General features: G+C 46.0%; 1 protein-coding gene across 6 annotated transcripts in view; it reads right to left on the minus strand.

The window, feature by feature from the left end:
• Positions 1–17,980, minus strand: part of IRAG1 (inositol 1,4,5-triphosphate receptor associated 1) — a 115,669-nt gene extending 97,689 nt beyond the window's left edge. For all 6 annotated transcript variants that reach the window (XM_028517397.2, XM_028517392.2, XM_036029028.1 and 3 more), the window contains exon 1: positions 17,763–17,980. The gene's annotated coding sequence lies outside the window, so the exon portion shown is untranslated. The remainder of the gene's footprint in view (positions 1–17,762) is intronic.
• Positions 17,981–24,430: the final 6,450 nt, after the last annotated feature.

The raw sequence follows: 24,430 nt of genomic DNA on the forward strand, positions 1-24,430 counted from the left end.
AGAATGTAGTTGGACCCCTTCCTTATACTATACACAAAAGTTAACTCAAAGTGGATCAAACACCTAAATGGAAGAGCTAAACATATAAAAATTTTAGATGAAAACATAGGTAAATTTTTGTGTCCTTGGGTAGGCAATACCTTCTTAGATAAAACACCAAATGCACAGACAACTACAGGGAAAAAAACAAATAAATTCAACTTCATCAAAATTAAAAACATTTGCCCTGACAATGATACTACCAAGAAAGTAAAAACACAACCCACAGAATAGGAGAAAATGTTTGCAAATAATATATCTATAAGGAACTTGTACCCATAATACATAAAGGAGTCTCATGAATCAATAATAAAAAGACAAACAATAAAAGTGAACAAAAGATTTGAATAGACATTTCTCCAAAGAAGATATACAAATGGACAATAAACAAACAAAAAGGTGCTCGATATCATTAGCCATCAGGGAAGTACAAATCAAAACAACGAGATACTACTTCACACCCATTAGGATGGCCAAAATAACAATACAGATAAGAGCAAGTATTGGCACGGATATAGAGAAGTAGGAACGCTTATTCGTTGCTGGTGGAAATGTAAAGTGATACAGCCACTTTGGAAAATGAATTGATAGTTCCTCAAAAGGTTAAACATAGATTTGCCATGTGACCTACCAATTCTACTCCCAGGTATATATCCAAAGAAATGAAAACATATCTCCATACAAACATGTGTACACAATGTGCATAACAGCCTCATTCATAATAGTCAAAAGGTGGAAACAAACCAAATGCTCAACTAATTAACAGATGGGTCAAAAGTGGTCTATTCATACAATGGAGTATTATTCACCCATAAAAAGAAACGAAGAATTGATGATACATGCTAAAATATGGATGGACCTTGAAAACTTCAGGCAAAGTGAAAAAGCCAGTCACAAAGACCATACATTTTATTATTGTATTTATATGAAATGTTCAGAATAGAGCAATACAGAGATAGAAAGCAGATGACTGGTTCCTTGTGGTTGGAGGGAAGGGGGAATGAGAAGAGACTATTCACAGATACAGAGCTTCTTTTGGGTGATAAAAATTTCCTGGAATTAATAGTGGTGATGGCAGTACAATTCTCAGAATAGATGAAAAACTATTGAATTGTACATTTCAGATGAGTTAGTTGTATGGCATGTAAATTATATCTTAATAAAACATTTTAAAATAAAACTTCTAAAGAAGAAGAGGAGGAGAAGGAAGAAGGAGGGAAAGACTGGCTTTTGTCCTTACTACATACATTGTGACCAATCTGGACACAGTTTCCTCAGACATAAAAGATAGAAATTAAGCAAGATGATTTCTAAGTTTCCTTCCATCTCTAAAATTCACATGTGTGTGTAATTTAAGAAGACAGGGTGAAGAAAAGAGACAGAGTATACGTGAACGTGTCTGGGATGGGGCTATGTAGTGAGAAACGAGAGAGGAGGCAAGAAACAGATGACAAGAAATAGAAAAGATGCAGGGACCAGTGGGGACATGAGCTCAGAGAGACAGACACGTAGAGACATGGAAACAAGACTATGCTCCCAGAAGAGAGAGACACTCACTGAGATGCATGTGCAGATCACTTGTCCATTTTTCTAGTTAGCAAATATTTACTGAGCACCTACAAAGCGCCGAGCTCTGTGTACGGTAGTAAGCCAGGCAGGCGGAGCCGAGCCCAGCAGTAAGAGACAGAGCAGCGATCCAGCTATTGCAAGCACGGGTAGGCAGAGCTAGGACACAGTCGTTCAAGATGCTCCAGAAGTACACAGCATACATGAAGGCTCACATACTCACACAACACACACTTACAACTATACTGTATTCAACAGGCAACATTCCCAACAGTCAAATCATTTTTGCAAGGTGCACCATTTCTCGTCTGAGGCATTTAAAATTCTTCTAACAAAGACATTCTCTGTTTTTACAAGTATGGGCACAAATGGGAATGACATCTTTTATTCTCCCCCTAAAGTCTCTCTGATACAAAGTTCAAGAACAGGGTTCATCCCTAAGTCTGGAGATGCCCCATACTCTTCCCTCCTCATTGGTGAGGACTGGCTTTGGAAACAGAGAACACGACCTGTTACAAGCCCACCAGGACTGCTCCTCTGGACTTTCAGCTGGAAAGTTCCCAGAACACATTCTGTTCCACTCTCCTTTCATCCCATCCAGACCTGCCCAATAAAGGCATGTGATGCCTGTTTTCCCCTGTGTTTTGGCTTCTCTACTGCTGACAGGCATGTGAGAGAGAGTCTCAGCTCAACAGGAAAACTGACTCTGTTCTCTGAAGTGTCTGCTCCCTGCCCAAGTCAACCAACTCTGATAAGGGAAGGCCAAAGAAGTTTCTGGATGTCTCCTGTTCTGATCTTTCTCCTGACTCCAGACTTAGCCAGAGTCCAGGCCGCACAATTTGCTGAAATAGCCTCTGTTGCATCCTAAGATGGTGGTCCATCCCTTCGAATTAGTTTATGAAGGATCCTCTCTGGAGAAGTTGTTGCATGCTTTGGGTGCTGTGTGCCACCACATAACTAGGAAATGCACAGCAACCCAGAGCTTGGGAGTAGCTGGGGGGTGCGGGGGTTGGGGCACTGGCCTGCAGGTTCTAGGCAGGCTGAACCAGAGCTGTGCTGGGAAATGGCCCTGGGCCCCTGAAGACCTCCTGGCTGCCTACCACTTGGAGCAGTAGTGAATTAATGTGATCCAGGCTCCAAAAATAGTAGTCAGGGCATCTAAAATTGTCTTCCACCCTGGGCCGGGCTAGTCCCCTGGGAATGTCAGCATGTCTAAAACATCTCAATTCACCCAGAGAGCCTCGTGTCAACCCCAGTTTGGGTCTGGGCAACCATTAAACCCTCTGCTCCCTTCCCTTCTGCCCAGTCCTTCTCAACTCTGCATCACTTGCACTGCTCCCCAACAGGAAATGCTCAAGATTTATGATTGCTGCTACCAAGCCAAAGGCCTTGAACCTGGCACATGGCTCAGAAGGGCAGAAAGGGCCCCTTGGAGAAGTGGTCTGGGTGGCTGGCTCTCTGTTCTCAGTTGTGGATTAATTCCAAAAAAATGAAGACTGGAGCAGAATCACCTGGGAGGCCTTAGCTTGTGGTTTGCTGCAATGCCAAAAGGAGCCATTTCCACAGCAGTTTGTCTCTCTACAAGAAAATTACTCTGGGTTCTCAGGCAATTTTGTCATCATGAAGACTTGTCACTCTACGCATGCCTCTGTGCCTTTGTACATCCTGTGCTGTATGCATGGAATGCCCTTAATTCCCTCTCCCCTGCCTAACAAACACCCCATCACCCTCTCCTTCGATGCCCTGCCAAGGGCAGGGATGCTGTGGTGTTCATGATATTTGTCTGCAAAGAATGCTTCTCAACGAACAACAGGTTACATCCCATGTCTAGAGATTCATGCCACCCCCGGTCAACCACGATTCCCCTCTGTTCACCCAGAGGACAGGAATGACGCAGGCAATGAGCATCTCCCCTGCTTCACGGCAACAGCCTCTGATCTTCTAACAAGTGAACAGTCAGACTCTATAACCACTGTCCGAGCTGTCCGATTGAAAAGCAGTTTGAGGGTCTCAGCTTGGAGATCATGCACTTCAGTTCTCATTTTCTCAGCTGTGACCCTCTTCAGTGGCTCCGTTTGCCCCCTGCAGAGATACTGTGCTGCTCAGAACAGAGAAAGTGCTCAAGGGGTAGGGAAGGGGCACAAGCTTGTCTACGGCCTCGGTTTCCTCCTCAGCATGGTTGAGAGGGTGAAATGAGGTGTATGGGACAGAGTTGGTGCTTTGAAGGGACATCTGCAGTTTCTGGCTGTTTGGCACCCAGTGCCCCCTCTTCTCATAACAGCAGCATCCTCATTGCCCCTGTGCTTGGGGTGTGGGTGGTTGACCCCACTGTGGGAGTGGGCCTGGCACACAGCCCTGGGCCATCAGGACACCCCATGCCCCTGGCCCTGGTGATTAATTGAGGCATAAATGCATGACCCAGACAGGGCCAATAAATTCACTTTGGTGACTTTTCTGGAACTATTGGGGGAGTTCTCAATACTGGGGGTTCTGAAAGGATAGGATGTGAACTGGGAAGTGCAAGTGCCACAGTGCCACTATGAGGGGTAGGTCGCCTGAGAAGAGAGTCAATAACAAGGAGAGTTGAAAGATAGAAGGACCTGAAACCATAAAAATACTAGAAGAAAACATAGGCAGTACCATCTTAGACATTGCTCATAGCAATATTTTTACTGATATATTTCCTAAGGCAAAGGAAATAAAAGAAAAATAAACAAATGGGATTACATCAAACTAAAATTTTTTGCACAGCAAAGAAAATCATCAACAAAATAAAAAGACAACTCACAGAACTAGAGAACGTATTTGCTGATACAACTGGTAAGGGGTTAATATCCAAAATTTATAAAGAACTTACAAAAATCAACACCAAAAAAGCAAACAATACAATTTAAAAAATGGGCAAAGGATCCAAATAGACACTTCTCCAAAGAGGACATACAGATGGCCAATAGACCCATGAAAAGATGCTCAATGTCACTAATCACCAGAGAAATGCAAATTAAAACCACAATGAGATATCACCTCATACCTGTCATCAATAAATCAGCAAACAACAAGTGTTGGCAAGGATATGGAGAAAGGAAAACCCTTGTGCACTGTCAGTGGGAATGCAGACTGGTGCAGCCACTGTGGAAAGCAGTATGGAAAGTTTCTCAAAAAATTAAAAATGGATCTAAATTTATCTAAAGAAACCCAAACTACTAATTTAATTCAAAAGAACATAATCACCCCTCTATTCATTCCAGCCACGTCTGAAACTGCCCTAGATTTCTTGACTATGTGATCCAGGAAATTCTGGTAATTGTGTAATCAAATTTGAATGCATTTATGTTCCAAGCAAACAAGAATTTTGGCTAATGCAAAGGTCACTCAATTTGGCTTACCTTCCCCCTTCCCACTGACATTGCTCTGGGGGGACCTCCTTGACCCCTGCAGAGACAATGCCACAGCTCATCTTCTTGTCCCCAGTCTCTCTTCCTTCAGTCCATCTTCCACCACACTGGTGGTCTCAAACACAGGCTCAGTCATCGCACTCCTAATCTTAGGGGGCTCCTCGATTCCCTATTGCCTAGAAACCAAGTCCCCACTTCCTCAGCTCCATCTTCAAAGCATCCCACAATCTGACCCCAATTCCCATTTTTTCCCTCTTTTTTAAAATTGAGATATAATTGACATAAAACATTACTTTTGGTGTACAATTGCTGATTGCTTAGTCACCATCCATCCATACATAGTTACCAAAACTTTTTTTTCTTGTGATAAGAACTTTTAAGATCGACTCTCTTAACCTAACTCCATTTTAAGCTCATCTCTCAAGACTCTCTTCCATGGCTCCGCCCACGCTGTGCCTGAGTCACATCAACCCATTCCCCACTCTGAAATGCTCCCCCACTCTTCCAGCCTATGCAGGAAAACCTTCCACTTCTAACCTACCTGCCAAAATCCCACCTACTCAACTACCTTCTTTCCCAAGAAGACTTCACAAATGGCAAAGCAGAATGTCTCTCTTCCCTTCTTCCCTGAATTTGCTCCCTTGTTATATACAGTACCCATCACTCTGTCCTCACGCGGGAACAATGCACTGTATAGACACTCTGGGAGCAGAGAGCATGCGTCACTCAATCATGAATCCCCTTGGGACCCTCGCACAAGGTTTGCCTGCACAGGCTGTTGGCCAGTTTCTTGGCACAAGACCTCAGCTTTCAGTGACAAACTCTGAATCCCCTGCCCCTCCCCTCAACCACACTCTAGGGGAATGGATTCTGACCTTCATCAGGAAACTTGAAAAAAAAAACATTGTAAAATACATATCACACAAAATGTACAATTTTAACCATTTAAAAGCATACAGTTCAATGATATTAAGTACATTCACGATGTTGTGGACCTAACATCACTCTCTAGTTCCAAAACTTTCTCAACACCCTGAAGGGAAACCTCATCCACGTTAAGCAGTTGCTTCCCATTCCTCTCTTTCCTCCCACCTACAAGGCCCTGCAAATCATGAGTCTACGTTCTTTCTCAATGGATTTGCTTATTCTGGACATTTCATATACGTGGAATCATACAATATGTGATCTTTGTGTCTGGCTTCTTTCACTTAGCATAGTGTTTTCAAGATTCATCTATGTTGTAGCATGTATAAATATTTCATTCCTTCTTATGACTGAATAATATTCCATTGCATAGATATGTCACATTTTGTTTATCCATTCATCTGTTGATGGACATTTGGGTTGTTTCCACCTTTTGACTATCGGGAATAGAGCTGCTATAAACATTACTGTTCTTGTTTTTGTTTGAACACCTGTTTTCAGTTCATTGGTGCATACCCAGGAGCAGAACAGCTGGGTCATAATTCTCTGGTTACAGAGAAGCCTCTTCCACTTGCTTGCCATCTCCAGTCCTCACCAGCATCCTGCGTCTGCTTGGTTGACTTCACCCCCAGCTTTGTAGAAGGGATCTGTTTATCTTGACTGTTGTCTTCTGATGGCAAGCCTTAAAGGCTGTTCTTAGTTTTTAATATTAGCTTCTTGCTGTATAGTGCTTTCTATGGAGTAAGCTACTTCAGATCCACTATTTAATTTGTCTCTCACAGCAATATGCTAAGGTAGGTACTAGTATTTCTGTTTCTCAGATGAAGATGCTGAGACTCAGGGGGATGAACTAACTTGACAAGGTCATGGCCATTAGGGCCAAACTGAGACTGACTCCCCCAGCCCAGTGCCCTTTCCACATCACCACAGTGGCTCTCTCTCCAATTTGCCTCTCTGTCTAAGGTCTTCTTTTTAAAAAAGTAATAACCCTATATTTATTATCACAGTCACCTTATTTAGAAATTCCCCTTGCTAGGTGACTGGTCAGAGCTGGCCCAGACTTCTGCACACACTCTGCCAGTTAGGACCTCATTTATAACCAAACCTTTTCTCTAGGGCAGATTCTGCCCGTACTTTTGCCTTTTCTGGGTCCTCTGGGGCCTTCTGGAATCCTGGGTTAGTGCTCCTTGCTGATGTTGATATGAATCCAAGTCTGAGTGTGGCCCCCAAGAGCTGAGTGTGAACCTCAGCTCTTGAAATTTCTGCCCTATTCTTTCATTCACTCAAGTTCAACCCGAGAGCACTTCCTCTCCCTTCACAGGGGGAAACTATGTTCTGGACTGGGGAGTCCCCTGACCTCTTTGGGGCAGAGAAGAGGCACAATGACCTCCAGTCTGACACAGTGGAACTGGGCCCAGCCTGCCCCTTGGAAGCTTCAACCCCTATTATTTCCTACCTCCACATGGAACATGTTGGAGACTAAAAACTAAAGCAAGCAAAACAGGCAACAGATAGCAATGATGACACTTCTCCTTCATCCTGGGCACACCATGTCCCTGCTACATTAGACATATTCATTCACCCAGCCCCCCAACTATACTAGGAGGTGAATGTTAGCTTGCAAATAAGGAGAATAAGGCTCAGCATGGTGCTGTGGCTTTTCCAGAGTAACAGTTGATGGGTAGCCAAGTGGGATTGGGCACCAGCAGAACTCATGCTGTCCCACTCTGGCCACTGTCTGCCTCCCAGGGAGAAGCTTTTGGGGCTGACCTGTTCCAGCCAGCACCTGCCTTGGCAGTTCTGCAAGCAACTACTGGAAGATCCTGGAGGACATTCCAGATGCCATATAACCCACTTTGCATCCACTTGAACAAGATTGTCCTTAGCCAACCTTTCCCAAAGTCTCTTCTCCACAACCCTCATTCTCGGGGATATTGTTAGGAGCTGTGACAATACAGGTTTCTGTGTTTCAGTGCATTTGGGGATATCAGCATGAGGCAGGTTTCTGTTCTGCAGGACTTTCTAGCTTTTGAGAAACAACTATGCGAAAAGGAGGAGGAGGTGGGGTGGAGGGGGTTGGGAAGGGGAAGGGGTAGGGGAACGGAAAGAGGAAGGAGACTATGCAGTATAAATCTCCAAGATGGAGAGAAAGCATAGAATGTTTCCCAAACTTATTTGACCAGGGAATGGTTTTTCAAGGACTATCTCAGTGTGTCCTCCTGAAAGCCCTAGTGCGAGACCCTGTCAGATCAGTGAGTGTCTAGAAGTGAGAGAGCAGGGTGGTCATGCACATGGGCTCTGGATCCAGGCCGCCTGAGATCATGTCCCAACCTGGCCACATGGTTAGCTGTGTGGCCTGGGGCAAGTTACTTTATCGTCTGTGACTCAGTTTCCTCACTTGTAAGTCATGGATGAGGATGGTCATGCAGATTACATAACACACAGACACTTCTGAGAATAATGTTTGGCACATAATCAGTGCTCACCAAATATTAACTGGTGTTCTGTGTTCTTTCCGAGCCTTGCTGAAGGGGCTTGCCCACACCCATTAGGGCATACTCTGCACCTGGCACTCCCACCCCCAGGCCACAGCAGCCTTCCATTTAATGATCCCTCTCTGTGAAGGTAGAGTGAAACCCATTAAAAGATGGCCATGGTTCCCCAGGAATAACCCTGCCTACCCTTGATGGCTGGGAAGGACTTCTACTTCATTTTCTCCTCCTCCCAGACAGGCACCTAAAAGTCAGAGACCAAAATTCTAAATCCAAGTTCCTTACTTTTCAGTAGAATCTCGAGTTTCCTTCTCTATACCATAGAATGTAACAGGCCCTCAGCCCAGGGACGTGGCACAGAGAGGGGCAGGGTTAGAGCAGCACTAAGCGGGCAGAAAAGGTGGATGATGAAGCAGCAGGGAGTGGACAGCACCGGTAACAGGTGGTAAGTGTCCACCCCTGTGGGGGAAGTAGGAGAGAGTGCCCATGGCAAGGGTGTTTGGATAGTAAATGAGTACAATTAGCAGTAGCTGCAGCAACAGATCCAAAATCTCAGTGGTGCTGAATGTACACCCTGCTGACTTAAGTCTAATGCAAGTTGGGATGGCCACCTCCACCCTGGAGCAAGAAATTCGGTAACAGCAAACCCTATATGGAACATACATCCAGTATTAAGTGGGATGCCAAGAATTCCTGGATGACCCTGGTTGCCAAAGTCTGTTTCCTCTGTTGCCCAACTGATGCTCCCCTCCCCCTTACTGCAGAAGTAAGACCCTGGAAGAGGGTGTGCCTTTGCTTCTGAATTAATTCTCCCAGTTTTTCTAGTACTTCTCTGCAAGAGGTGAGTCTCCCCTTGCCCTCATTACACTTCTTAATTCCTTGCCTCTGGGAGACCTCAGGCTCTGCAAGAGCTGGCATTTGCCTTACTAATTCTCTGCCTGTGGCAGAGATGGTTAATGTTCCCTGATTATTCCTTTTCTGCATTCCCCAGATGCCCTTGCAGTTGACCGGGGCCGTGTGACTAGCTCTGCAGAACAGACTGTGTGCCACCTCTGGGTTGAGGCAGACAGCCACCTGCCTCCTGCATCCATCTCTTCCTCAGCTGAGATGTCTCTGGAGGCCAAGTGCTCATGGGAAAACTGGAAGAAATAACTCAGAAGCAAATGTCACCCCTTTCCACGGGTCTCCTTCACTGGGTGGTGGAGAAAGCATGGATTGGGTAAGAGGGGGAACGGCTTTAGCAGACAGAGCCATCCAGGATTTGTTGGCATTTACATGGCCATTTAATCCCAGATATAGCTTCCATATAGAGTTTGCTGTAAGTTGGGGCACCAGTGGAACTGTGATTCAGGTATCCCCAGGAGTACCATGGCACACTGTGCTAGGCAGCACATCTCAGACTATACAGCATGAGCACAGATTACCCGGGGTCTTGCTAAGCTGCAGATTCTGACTCAGTAGTAGGTCTGAGGCAGCACTCACGGGTCTGCATTTCCAACAAGCTCCCAGGTGACGCTGACACTGGGGGTCCCTAGATCGCACTCTGGATGGTAAGGTGATGCGGCAGGGCTGACTTATCCAGAAAGTATGGTAGGAGCAGGGCCTAGTGCCCATGAAAATGTCCTCATTTCTTTTAAAATCAGAAGACAAAATAAACTGTTTGGTCAAAGAAAATGTTTTAATAGATAACATTGATATATTTATCTACACCAACAGAGTTATGAATTTCTTATGTAAGAAAGAATCTGTGAAGGCAGAAGTGCCCAGGGCCCCTAAAAATCCTCGCATGGCCCCGGGGGTGGGGAGGGAGGGGCGGGGTGCACAAAACTGGTCATGAAATGTTACACAGATGATGTGGCTCCGTGGGCCCCTGGGAAGATCACATGCAATCCAGTCTGAGAGCCTATGGGGCAGATGGTAGTTAGCTGCTAGAACCATTTCCCCGGATCTCCTCAAGTTCTCCAGAGCTTCTCCACTTAGGGAGCTCTTAAGAGGTACCCAATGTGTCCTGAAGGTCCCCCAAATTCTGGTGCCTCTGAAGTTCATCTCTTACAAAGGACTGAAGTCCAGTTTTTTTGTCCCCTCCCCCCATAGGACATACCCACCTGCTCCCTCCCAGAGCTGGAGAGCTTGGAGCAGCTGGCCCAGTGGTGGGAGGGAAGTGGGACCAGGCTCCAGAGGCTGCTTTTGTTAGCGACAAACATAAGACTGTGTCCCTGATCTGAGCAGCAAATGCCCAAAGCATGAGTCAAACGCCTTGTTAACACAAGAATGAATAGGCATTCCCTTCAGCAGTAAATGTTTTCTTAAAGACACAGCCTTCCATTTACTTAGAGCTGACATCAGTTCTCATTGCCCCTAAAGGCACTGCATGGGGCTTTTAAGAGAATGAACAACAATAGTTGACTCTTCTAATACACCTGCAACCCTCCTTGTCACAGATGCAGTGTCTGACACAATGACTGCTCTGGGATGGCTTCAATCGTGTGACCACTGGGGTGGATCATAGGGTTTTTGGGGAGGAGCAGTGAACAGTTCCCAGATGAGAAAACCAAAGCCTGAGCAGGGAGAAGGGATCTGCCCAAGAGTACAACATCTAGGAGACAGAGCCAAGCTTAGATCCTGGAGCCCCTGCTTATATGCTGTCTTCATTTCAGCTTAGAAAGTGGCACATAGATGGCTGTTGGAAGACTTTAACTGTCTTTCCTCTTCCCTTTCTCTTAGGAAAGAGCTGCCTGCAGGGATCACACGTTCTGCCGTCCCAGTTCCTCAAGCTCCCAGATTGAAAGGGGCCTGCCTCCACCAGAGAGTACTGCACAGGGCTGGGGGTGAGTCTGCTTGATTCAATATTAGAAAGGCTACTTGCCTGCTGATCAAAACCATATTCTCCTATACCAGTGTTATGTCATAGGGGTGATACTAGACTGACTTTCAACAAGCCTTAGAACTTAATTAAAGAAAGAAGGTGATCTTTACTGGGCATCCTTAAAGGCCCCACCAGAAACCAATGGCCAATCATCCAGAGAATAAGTTGGTCACTCCCCTTGGGGCATTAATGAAGGTGGGAATGGGACCCAGAATTATGGGCAGTCAGAGCTTCAAACCCAGTGCAAAGGTGTCCTTGATAAAATCTCTCAAGGGGGACAGACAGAGACTAGAAAAAATATTAGCTAACATTTTACTGGGTGCTGAGAATAGACACTGGGCTAAGGAACTTAACCTTGCAAAGTGGGCACCATCATTATCTCCATATTTTAGGGGAGGAAGCTGAGGCTCGGAGAAAGTAGGTGCAGCTCGAGGTGTACAGCAGGCCAGCAGTGGCACTGTGCCACCTCTGGCATGAGGCACCATCTCCGCCACGACAATGAGGGAAGAGCTGGTCAACGCTGAACTCACCTCCCACCTGGGGGCCCGTGCTCTTTTGCCTACACCTGCGTGAGTAAAGTCAAGGTTTTCTTTTCTTCAGGTTTTCTTTTTTTTCTGATGAATCAGGAAACTTGGACTGGCTGGAAACATCCTCCCCGTTAGCCTATCAGCGGCAGAACTCCCCGTGGCCTTTGTGCGTCCCTTCCAGGGGCAGCCGCCATGCCCTCCGCACCACATCCCAGACCTACAGCCCCACTGTGAGCAGTGTATCTCCTCATCCTCTCAGCCTCTCCTGCCAGCCCACAGGTCCTGACTTCCCCTGATTTTGCCGGAGCAGTTCAGCTTCCCCCGCACCGGCACTCACTGGTACCCCTGCTCATAGAACCCAGTTTCCTCCAAGCCAGTGTTTCCTAGACTTGAGTCACCTGCACACCACCCTCACCATTTCTGCCACATCTGTGCGCCGCCTATATATTTACTGGTTTCATATTCTTTACTTTGACTAACAATGAGCCTAAAAGCCAGGGTTGAAATTCTAGCTGTGCCATTTACCAGCTTTGTGTTGTTGGGAAAGTTGCTTACCCTGTCTGTGCCTCAGTTTCCCCATCTGCATAACAGGGATAATAATAGTAACTGCTTCAGGGGGTCGCTATCAGGACTAAATGAGATACTGCAGCTAAAGCATTAACACAGCACCTAGCACACAGTAAACGCTCAGTAAGTGTTAGCTTACATTTATTTAAAAAGGAAACTTTATATTCCTACTGTGGATAAGTGGAAAAATCAGTACCACTTACACCTCTCACAAATAGAGAAGGGTTGTAAAAGCGAGTTAAATGAAAACAGCTATTAAATTCTAGCTATTGCCTGACAAAGGCTCCAGGCCTGAGGCTCACTCTTTTTTGTCAGGGAGGGTGACACGCAAGTGCCCAGAGATGCGGAAAGCACTCCGGGCTCAGCCCAGGTGAACAGCTTGTCCCGACTTGCCCTGGAGCTTTCTGTTTTAGCACTCCAAGTCCCGCAGCACCCCTCCTTCCCGGGCTCGCTCAGACGGAGGCTTTCTCCTTCATCCGAAGGACTGAGAAGAACTTAAAAGGGATCAACGTTCTCCTGATGTGAGTTTGCGTGTTCGGGCTGAGTCAGTATGCCGCCGAACATCATCTTGCAGCCCACGCTGTGGGCCGTGCGGAACAAGCCAAGTTTCCAAACTCCATAAACTTATGGAAAGGCCATCGTGTGTGTGCGCCACTCAGACTGTCCCCAGAGAAAACCACATTTGTAAATGTCTCACGAGAGGACTGATGATTAAACTTTTGCACAGCTAAAATTATTCCGTACTAGACAACCATTGAAAAATCATGCATTGAAGTATCTTCAATGACAGAAAAAATGGTCATGATAGAATGCTCACTTAAAAAAGTAGATTATGATGTCCTTCATTAGGTGAGTGGATAAACTGTGGTCCGTCAGACAGTGGAATATTATTCAATGTTAAAAAGACACGTGCTATCAAGCCACGAGAAGACGCGGAGGAATCTTAACTGCGTACTACTGAGTGGAACAAGCCAATCTGAAAAGGCCACCTACTATGTGATTCCAATGACTTGACATTCTAAAAAAGGCAAAACTATGGAGTCCGTAAAAAGATCAGTGCTCGCTACGGGTTAGGAAGGGAAGAGGGGCGACTGGGTGGAGCACAGAGGGTTTGTAACGGAACAAAATACTCGGTGATACTGTAATGGTGAACACATGCCATCATGCCTTTGTCTCCACTCACAGACAGCACAACTCCGAGAATGAGCCCCAGTGTCCACTATGGACCCTGGATAACCACGATGTGCCGGTGTGGGTTCATCCGCTGCAACTGACAGCTGTGCCACCCCGGTGCGCGGGGGTGTGGACGGGATGTGGATGGGGGTGGAGGCGAGGGGAGGCTATGCGTGGGCAGAGGCAGGGGAGGCCTACCGCACCTCTGTGCCTTCTACTCAATGTTGTTGTGAACTTAAAACTGCTCTAAAAAACTAAGCCTTTAAAAATCTTTAAACAGCAGACTATAAAACTACATATAGTGAGACCCTAGTTTTATAAAATATAGAGGCATAGAAAGATAGGAACACACCACATTATTAATAATATTTATCTCAGGGTAAAAGGATTCTGGAAAGATTTTTTTTTATTTCTTTGTGTTTATTTCCAAATTTCTTATTTATACTAATCCCCATGTTTTCCAAGAACATTTAATACATTCATTGTTTTTATTATCAGAAACATTTTGAATAAAAATTATAAATTAAAAATACTAGGAAGAAACCAAGCAGAGCTGATTAAGCCCAGCCTTCACAAACCGGCTTTCACGTGCGTGGCCGACTGGGCGAGAGGCTCTCTGTCTGGCTGACCGGTACCTGTTTTCCTTTCCCTCTGGAGAAGGCCCTCAGGGAGAGCGCAGGGCTCATCCGCGCTCACTGGGCCGCTGCTGAGGCTCTGGGTCTGAAGGCCCATCCAGGGAGGGTGCGCTGGACTATCTCCCGAACTCAGAGTCTAGCTGCCGAGGTCCACGGGGCAAACACAGTATCCCCTTTCCCTCTTTTCCTGATTCTTCCATCATTTGGACTGTGACACTTGATAACTGCCTTGAGAGCCAGATCCCAAGCCTTGAGAACTAGAGACAGGGTGACATCTAACACGGGAAGTGCCTACTTTGGATAGAGGCGGCCTGTGCTCAAAACCCATGCTCACCACCTACCAGCTGCGTGCCCTTGGGCATGTCACCTCACCTCTCCCAGTAGCGCTTTCTAACACAAGGAGGAAATGAAATAACAGTTCCAGCACAGATCCTGGCACAAGGTGGGGACTCAATTTATACTGATTTTCTCCCCTCCTTCCTTTTACATTTACTACACAAGAACTCTGTTCTCATCTCCCTCTCCTGAGTCACAGACCTCCCCAAGGGGCAGGGGCAGAGTTTGGGGCTTCCAGCTCTCCCTTCCCCATTCATCCACGCCTCTGTTCCTCTTCAGTAAGCACACAAATCCCTCTGCAGACTGCCAAGCCATGGAGAGGATGGCTGAGGGGCAGACTGGTGGCTCCATAGGGCCACCCAAGAGAGGTGGCTGGGTAGGGAGGGGGTGGATTACTTGAGCCCCCCACCTTGCATTTGGTCCAGCCAGACTAGAAGAATCTCATCATCAGGCTTACATACTGTGTTGGCCAAAAAGTCCATTTAGTTTTTTTCCATAAAATAAAAGACCCATTTTTCAATTTCACCAATAACTTTATTTATTTAAATATTTTGAATATGTCAGCTATCTCCCATGTAGTACAATGTTGATTGTTTTCAATTAATGTCTCAATTTGATCATTACCAACTTCAGCTGGTCTATCTGACCATGGAACATCATCTTACGAGAGATCTCCGGCACGAAACTTTGCAAACTATGTTGTATCAGACACAGCACCTTCTCCATACTCTGCACAAATTGCTTTTTTTTTTTTTGCATTTCAGTTGTGATTTTACTTTTCTTGAAATAATAAAGCATAATATGCCAAAAATGTTGCATATTTTCTTTCATCTTTAATATTAAAATGACAACACAAAAATTCACCAATTTTGATAAGGATTTTTTAAATGCATGCTGATATGATAGCTGTCACAATACAATCTAACAAAATTGTTTTGAATGAAGTTAAAGACAACTAAGTGCTACTAGAGCCATGTTACAGCAACAACCAAATGAACTTTTTGGCCAGCCCAATATGTTCTAACCCCAGAGCCTGTTTAACCAGAACACACTTTATAGGCATTATGTCCATTTCTTCATAAGAAAAAAAAGATCTTGAGCATGGTACTCTCCCAACATCATTCTGGGTACAGGATGCACAATGGGGAGCAAGACGGGTCTGTGCCCTCACTGGTCTCGGTCTGCACTCCTGGTGGAGGGGTGGGCTGCCTCCATCTATGTTTATTACTCACACTTAGGGGAAAGAGGTGGGGACTGTTTGGGAGCTCAGCTGAGTAGTTCTGCCCATCAGACACAGAATCCAGCTTCCTCTTACAGAGACATGCGAAGCACCTCACCCTGAAACTATGACCCCCCTGGGAATTAGTTTCAAGCAAAAGATACTACATAGTCCTAATTATCCCCTGCTCTGTCACTTGGTGGCTGGGTGGCCTTGGGCAAGTCATTTAACTTTCATTTTCACCTGTAAAACTGAAGCGAAGCTACATCCCTCACAGCATTACTGGGAAGGGCCCACGACATCACACAGAGAAAACCTCACTTGGGTGGAGGGTAGGAAGAGACGATGCCTCCCCCACTGCCCTGGTACCAAGCAGAGATGAACAGAGCATGGTGCTTAAGAGGAAAGCCTCCAGAGATCCTGGGCTGCCTGGGATCAAAGGCCAGCTGTGCAGCATCTCTGTGCTAAAATGTCCCCATCTACAAGATGAGAATAGCAATAGTGATCCCTGCTTGGTAAAGCTGTGGAAGTCTTGAATTGCTACATGGGGTGTACTTAGAACAGTGTCTGATGCATAGCAAGAACAGCGTGTTCACTTGTTTTATTTCTTCCAGAAACATGTTAATGGGAGTCATTGATCATGTTGTAGCAAATGACACGATTATACCCCTCAGGTGACAGATGCTCTTAGAGAGAATGCAGGAGTGCACAGGGCACAGGAAGGTACATCTGCTGTGGATACACACACACACACACACATGCGCACACAGGTACTTGCATGCACACACACTACTGAATCGTGGACCAAACAAACATAACGATGACAACTGTTTTGTCCATTAGGTCAAAACTCACAAGACGTTCAAAGCACAAGCATGCTCACTCACACCAGTGACGCGGGGGGGCAGGAACACTGGAGTTAAAGTCATACAGACTTGGGTGAGAGTCCTAGCTCTGACCTTAGCAGTCTGACCTGAGGCAAGTCACTTAACCTGAGCTTCCTCCCCATAAGTGTTGGGGTGAGGTTGGGGTGATAACTCCACCTGTTTTACGAGCCTGTCATTGCCCTCTGGTGGGCCCAACATAGTCCCGAGCAGGCTGTGACTCCCTAGTGTTCCCAGCCTCACAGTTTTGGGAAGCATTCCTTCTTTCTCCTGCAGGAGACCCAGCTCGGACAAACCCAGGGCTACTTTACTTCCCACTGAGACTCCCACAGAGCAGCCTGAAGAGTGCTAAGAAGACAGCAACTGCAAAGCTCTGGGAGGCGGGAGTGGCTGCCAGGGTGCCAGACCCCACACGTTACTCAGGCTGCAGAGTGTTACTCAGGCTGCAGAGTGTCTTTTGACTTTACAGCTGATTACTGGGCAGGAGGGAACAAGACAGCTGGCTGCCCCCCTGGCTCCCGCTGGCCTTTCTTCTGGGGAAAGCCGGGCGGAATGCTGCTCACTCCAGGAACAGATTTGACACGGAGCTCCTGGAAGTGAGTGGAGCTTGGGGAGGACCTCCCCTCTGGGAAGCAGAAAGAGGGCTCAGGGGGGCAAAGCTGGACACAGAAGGAGAGATAGGAACAGAGGTAAAATAGGGGCTCAGGACAGGAGGGGCAGGAACAGAACCAGGTCAGGTCAAGGATGGAGACAGGGCTGGAACGGCACAGGGACCAAAGGGGACAGAAGGCAGAATGGGGTGGATGGTTGGGAGTGCAGAGAGAGGTACAGTAAGCAGAGCAGGGCTGGGAGAGGGAGAGCAGGCAGTGCCGGCTCGCATCATCTGGGGACACTCTGTGGCCCCAAAGGGGCCCATGGGAAACCCAGGAGTGGGGATGTCCTGTCAGAACCCATACTTCACCCTAACCTGTGTGCTCTTTCCAACAGCAAGGTAAAGGAGCATGAATTAGTTAAGTTAGGACTGGCAAGATTCACTTATTTAAAAATTAGGGCATAAAAATAGTCAGCAGAATGTCACCCAACAAAGCCAACACCCCTGGAAAGTTAAAGTCAGGCACCCCCATCCCAGCACCCTGTACCTTTAAGGAGGAGAAGTTTCCTTCCGCTTCCCAGCTGAAGAGGCAGGTTATTCTTGGATATAACACGACTTACCTAAAACTGAGTTATTCCCCCTTTCCTCCTCTGGCCAGCCTCTCTTCACTCTGGGGAGCTTTTACCATTTAAGGTCAATGTTACATCTGGCTCCGGAGCTCAGAGCTGAGAAGCCTCTGGCTGCGGAGCCTCAGCCGCCCGCCTCCTCCAAGGGGCTGGGACTTAGAGCCCAGAGCTCCTGCGGGAGCACCCTCTGGCCCTGCTCAGGGGCTAAAGGCAGGGAAGCTGACCAGGCTGGCCCAAGTCTCAGGGCAGACTGGGTCTTCGAGGCAGCAACTTGCCCTGGGTCCCTTCCATGGGCACCCACACAGCACATGGCTATGTCCATGGTTAGCTAGTGCCGCCGGGCACTGTCCTGGCCAGACTGGGACCAAGGGTACTCTGCAGATCTGCCTCCCAGCCTGGAATCCTCAGCAAGCCTGTGAGCCTGGACAAGACCCTGGCCCAGAGCCAGGAGAACTGGGAACTTTTCCTGTCCTGGGGACTTGGGGGTGGGGGCTGCTCCCACCATAAATAAACCCTTGGGATTACCAGAGAGAAAGGTCTGGGAGATTCAGCTAATCCGAGACCTGGCATCAGCCCCAGGGGCTTCAATCCTTGCTCCTCTGCTCAGCAGCCCTGTCATCTTAACATCAAGGAGCCTCAGTCTCCTCATCTCTAAAGTGAGAATAGTAGGGATTACACCTGACTCATAGGGTTGCAGGAGAATTGAATGAAAAAATATTGAAAGGCTTAGCACAGTATTAGCAACTCACAGATGGCGATCAGCACACATTTGTGTCCTGCTCCTTCCAAAGTACAGGTGAGGAAGGGCTCCCCGTCTTCTAGAAGTCCACACCCTGTTCTTACTCTTTCCTCAGTGACCTTGAGTGCAGTGCACAGTCACATGGGGGCTCCAGCCTTCTTCTGAGGTTAGAGGCAGCTCAGATCAGAGAGGCCGTGGGTAGGGCTGCCAGAGCAAACAAGGGTGCCCACTTCAATTTGAATTTCAGATAAACAACACATAACTTTTTTAGTATAAGTATGTCCTTATACTAAAAAATATGGGTTTTTTAATCTTAAGTTCGAATTTAACTTTGCATTTTATATTTCATTTGTTAAATCTGGCAATTCCAGCCTTGGGCCACCAATGTCACCCAGAATATATTCACCAGTCGTGCTGAGAGCTCTCGGGATTGTGCTTTAAGGCTTGTGGCCCCAAGCCCCCTAGTGATGCTGCCTGGCTGTGCGCAGTTCTTATCCCCGCTCCTGGCCATGGATCAGTCGTCCAGTCATGACAGGCACCGATCCTGGCCCACAGGCATGTGGTCCTGGACTATCTCTCCTCCCTGGTTATTATGAGAGAAATTCCTGATGGGAATGCAGTGCATGCTGCCTGTCATACCCATAAATAATTATATTTTTATAGATGGAACCAGAAGACACTGTCCTGGATACTAATCATGCTTTTTCTCCAGTGTCTACACCTACCATCGACTGGGTACAGGCTCCCACTGGCAAAGCCACATGGTGCTAACTCCTATTGCAGGCACAGATACTAGAAGGAATTTACCAAACTCTTTAGTACTGTTGCTCCAACTTCACCCAGTGTACAGCATTAGAATCCCCAGTGTGAAGCTGCTTGGACCACTCTTTCAGAAATGCTAATTCCACATAGCTAAAGTGGGGCCCAGGGATCTGCTCTTTAATTCAGGCCCTCGGGTGATGCTTATACTGTTGGTCCAAGGACTCCACTTTGGGAACAATGCTCCAAAGACTGATCTTGTGAATCCAGTGGGAGTTACTACAGAGACAACCAGAAACATAGGTTGAAATGGAGCCACTGGGTTTGTGCATGTGTGAGGGAGGGTTCATGCATGCATGTGTGCATGCGTGTCTGTGTGTACAACTGTACATTGAGCACCTGCTTTGTTCCAACCACTATATTAGATGCTCTACACACGTGTATGCATGTGTCCTCACAGTTGCTCTATTAAATAGAATTATTGTGCGTTTCCATCAAAAAGGAAACTGAGACTTGAAGAGGTGAAACAACTTGCCTGATGTCTCACAGCCAGTAAGCTGTAGAACTAAGATGTGAACTTACATCGTTTGACCCTAAAGCTCTTTCCCCTGTACCATATGTCTTCCCATTCAGCCAGGGTTTCTTAAATGAGGGTTCATAGAGAACCTTCAAGAGTCTTCGAGCCAACTGAGATTGTATGCAAAACACCATGTGACTTGTGTTTCTCTCGTGTGTAGGCCCGTAGCTTTCACCAGACTCCCAAAGAGGTCACCAAACAACTTCTAAAATCACTTCATTAACACAAGCATTGCATAAAAAACTTCATTGGTGGGTTTGTAGAATGGAACAAGCTCTATAGAAAGCAATTAGCATTATCAAGATTATAAGACCGATGCACTTTGACCCAGTTCCGCTTCCAAGAATTTATTCTGCAAACACACTCGCACACTTGGGAAATGACAAATGAGCAAGATTATTCATTGCAACTTTGAGGCAAAAAGATTGGAAACAACATGGATGTCCGACAGTTTGGAACCATAGAAGATGATGGGGTATGGCCATAACAAAGGATAAGGAAGCTCTTTGTGTACTGATATTAAAACCCTCCAAGGTACATGGAAAAATGGAAAAGTAAGATAACATAACAGTATATAAATATGCACACAAATACTCTTATATTCACACATACACACAAGTACATACATGTGTGTATACACAATCTCACTAAAAGTAGCACAAGAAACAAATAACATTAACCCTAGTTGCCCATGGGGAGGGAACGTGGAGGAGGGAACGGGTATCCACTGTCTACCTTATTTATAAAGTTTTGAATTGTAAGACTAAATCATGTGTTTACATTAAAGATAAATAATGAAACAAAAACATTGCCGTGGACAGGGATTTCATCAATTCATCTTTCAGCACCACCTCCTCCAAATGTCAAAGAGTATGGGTATACGCCTGACTAAAGGTTATTCTTTTTTTTACTTTTTATTTTGGAATGGTTACAGACACATGGGAAGTTGCAAAAATAGTACAAAGAGTCCAGTCCCACGTACCCTTCACCCAGCTTCCTCCCAGTGGTGACATCTCACATGGCTGTTGTATAATAGCAAAACCAGAACGTTGACATTGGTACATCACTGTTAACAAGGCTATAGAGCTTATTCTAAATGTTATTTTTAAATATAACCCTCTCACTGCTCATTTATTCATTTAAAATGTTTACTGAGTCCCTTTAGTGTGCCAGACTTTGGATTGGATAATGGGGTATGGTAGGGACACCTCAGACCCATCCCCGCCCTCATGGGGTATAGACTAGTGAAGGTGACTCCTTGATTCAGTGGGGGCAGCATCACAGAGCCCAGGATCCAGCGGTGCACAAGGAGTGCTGACCACAGCTCTAAAAAAAGGAACTGTGTCCCTTGCTGTCCTGGTCATGGAGCTTCACAGCTTGCCCGAAGCTGACTTTTAGTCCTTAAAAGAGCATGAGCAATTACTTGGGCTATATTTATCCTCATTCCTGGAGCCACACAGGGATTTGGCCTCACTCTACCAAAATCCTCAGCTCATCCATCGCTCAGGCCCATCAGAGACAATCACGTTTCCTCAGCATGAGAACAGTGGGCTGGTGGAGGCACACGGGCACAAGGCTTGGGGAGGTTCTCCCCATAGGCATTTGACTCCAGGCCAGGGAATAAATGTCAAAGTCCCAGGCCAAAAGCACATCCTAAGACCAAGGGAAGCCAGGCCAGGAGAAGCAGGATCTTGCCAAGAACCCTGCTGGCTCAGGGACTGACTGCTGAGATAACCGCACTCAGAGTTTTGACTTCCCTACCCCTTTTATACTCAGGGACTCTGTGCGATGCCCAGCATTTAGTGTGCCCTGAAGGAGTAAGTGGATAAATCAGTGGCCAAACTAATGGGAATTGCATCCCGGGGACAATGACAGGTGTCATTTACTGAACATGGTGCCAGACACTGTGTCAGCCACTTTACATATAAGGTCTTGCTCAGTTCTCACCAAATCCATGTGATGTAGGGCTCCTCAGCCCTGTGTCTTAAATGAGGGATCTGAGATCTGAAGAACTCAAGGAGCTGACCAGTGTCTCAGTTTGCAAACCCAGATCTTTCTGATTCCAGAATGTTCGTGTATTAGGTTCAAGACAGGAGACTGGAGCATAAGGCATCTCTTTTCTCTCCCAGGATCCCATTAAAATGATAGTGAAGGACCCCTTAATAATGAATAATTCCTTAACCACAAAGAGACTGGGAGGGGGCATGAGTGAACACATTTCTGGAACTGGCCAGAAGACAGAGGAATGGTGCCTAATGGAGCCAGGAGGAGGAGGAAGCCCCAGCCTAGCCCTGGACGACCCATGGAGAAGGGGTCTCAAGTGCTCTGGTGCCTCAGAGAGGCCCTGCACTTAAAAACCAGGTGGGTCAGGGACAGAAATGAGATATGGAGCAAACATAGAGGGTACAGTTGGAAGTGTGTGGACAGAAAGGGCTGAAAAGAAACTGCCTCAAGTAGATTTTGTATGCAGCTTTTGGATTAAATGTCTTCAGGCTAAAGGACTAAAAGAACTACAAATAAATATTGGGTAGATTTTTTTAATAGAGATAGGGATTAGCAATTCTGAAAATACTTTCTGTGAATTCTAGGATTGAATAAATTGGTAAATATATTGTTAATAATGGGAGTCAAGTTTCTCAGTGTCAAAGGGGAGAGTTAAAAATATGGAAAGGAGAAAAACTAGATTAAGCTATGCAGTACTGTATTGGAATTGCAGTATTAGAATGAACTGGTTGGATGGATGGATGGATGGACATACAGACAGACATGTGTATGTACATAAACATACATCTCTTACTCAGCTTTGTCAACTGAGAGGTTCAGGAAATAATGATGTTCAAGTTGCAATGAGTACACTTTGCACCCAGATTTTGGTTTATAAGTACCATTCTCCAATAAAAAGATCTAGAGCTTTTCTGAGAAATGGGTACTTCTAGGGCTGGGATACAGAATGTATAAGATGAGTCTGGAACATCTTATTGTGCCAAAAAGTAGAGAACTTCTTCAAGAAAAATGATGGTGTCGTGTCAAAGGGACACAGGAAGACTTGAAGGGGCTCTCATTGCCACATGTAAGACAATATGAGCATCAAAGCATCTAATGATAGTAAAGAATTATAATCCATGAATAAAATGAGAATCCATGAGTGGTCCTGGCTTGGGCTGGGAAGAGAAAGAATCCTGGCATCCTGACTTTCTTTTAGGCCAGTCCTGGAAGGAACTACTACTGGAAACATTGTGATCCACTCTCTCCACTCTGCCTCAAGATCGTAACTTACCTTTGTTTACCCAGAGAAGAAACATACCTATGAAAAAGGAACCCTTGTAGTTAACTGCACCCAAATTCATAATCAAAGTCTAGCCACCCTTGTTAACAGAGGTTTTCACACACACTGCATATCAGGGAAAAGTCACAGACTGAGCTGCTGAGTTCCTGCCTTCTGAGCTGAACCTTGTAACAAAGTTCCTAGAACCATATTTCTACTAATGGATTGAGACTTGACCATCCAATTGGAGCTGCAGTTATATCCTCACTTGCATTTTTACTGACCAACCAAAGATGCTCCATTATAACCAATCAAATTTACAATTTCAACTAATCAGGTCAGTGCTATTTGGACCAATCAAACTGTGCAAATTTGGGTTCCTCATTTCCATAAAAATTAACCAATCAGGGACTAGCGTGCACCTTCTCCTTATAAGCAGACCTCATCTTTGTCTTCAGGGAACACACTTTAGGTTTCCTCAGGAGGTTGCTTTTCCCAAGTTTGCAACCTGTTTACCTGAATAAAGTGTCTCCTTGCATAAGCAAAACATGACCCCTGCCTTCCCAAAGTTTATGGTGTAAGACTCAAGAAAGAAAGTAATATCTATGACATAAGGTGTGTGAAAGTGGTTTGTAAGCTGTTTGTCAGTAAGTTTGGGTGAGGTTTTATTAGTAAAACTGTTCTGTAAGGAAGAACATGGTTAGTTTCATGGGTAGGCTGGGGTTGGATCACTGAATTGAACCAAGTGCTGCAGGAATTCCAACAAAGTGGGGACATTAAGAAAGGTTGCTTTTTGGAGGAGTTGGCATTTGAGGCAGTCATGAATCCAAACAGGTCAATGCTTCAAGAGGTGGAGGGTGGATCTGGGAGGATATTCGTAGAGGAAAAGGTGGTGTAAGCCCAAGAGTGGCAATGGGAAAGTGTTCAGGAATGCAGTGGCAGAGGTTCTGTCAAGGGGTTGATCTGAGTAGGTCAGACTGCAAAGGAGCCTTGAACCCCAGGCTTAAGAGTTTGGACTTAACCTTCATGGGGGCCAGGAGCCCCAGGAGAGTTCTAAGCAGAGACAGTGTATACTGAGAGCTGGGGTTTGAGAAGATTTTTCTGAGTCAGGGAAACAAGTCAGGGGATTATTGCCAAATGTCCTAGAAAGACAGAGTGGGTTTTGGAGATAGACAGATTCCAAGGAACCATGGGGAAAGCATTTAATTTCTCCCATGTCAGTTTCCTCTTTCTTAAAATGGGTAACACT

Source organism: Phyllostomus discolor, chromosome 6, assembly GCF_004126475.2.
Source record: "Phyllostomus discolor isolate MPI-MPIP mPhyDis1 chromosome 6, mPhyDis1.pri.v3, whole genome shotgun sequence".
Lineage (NCBI taxonomy): Eukaryota > Metazoa > Chordata > Mammalia > Chiroptera > Phyllostomidae > Phyllostomus > Phyllostomus discolor.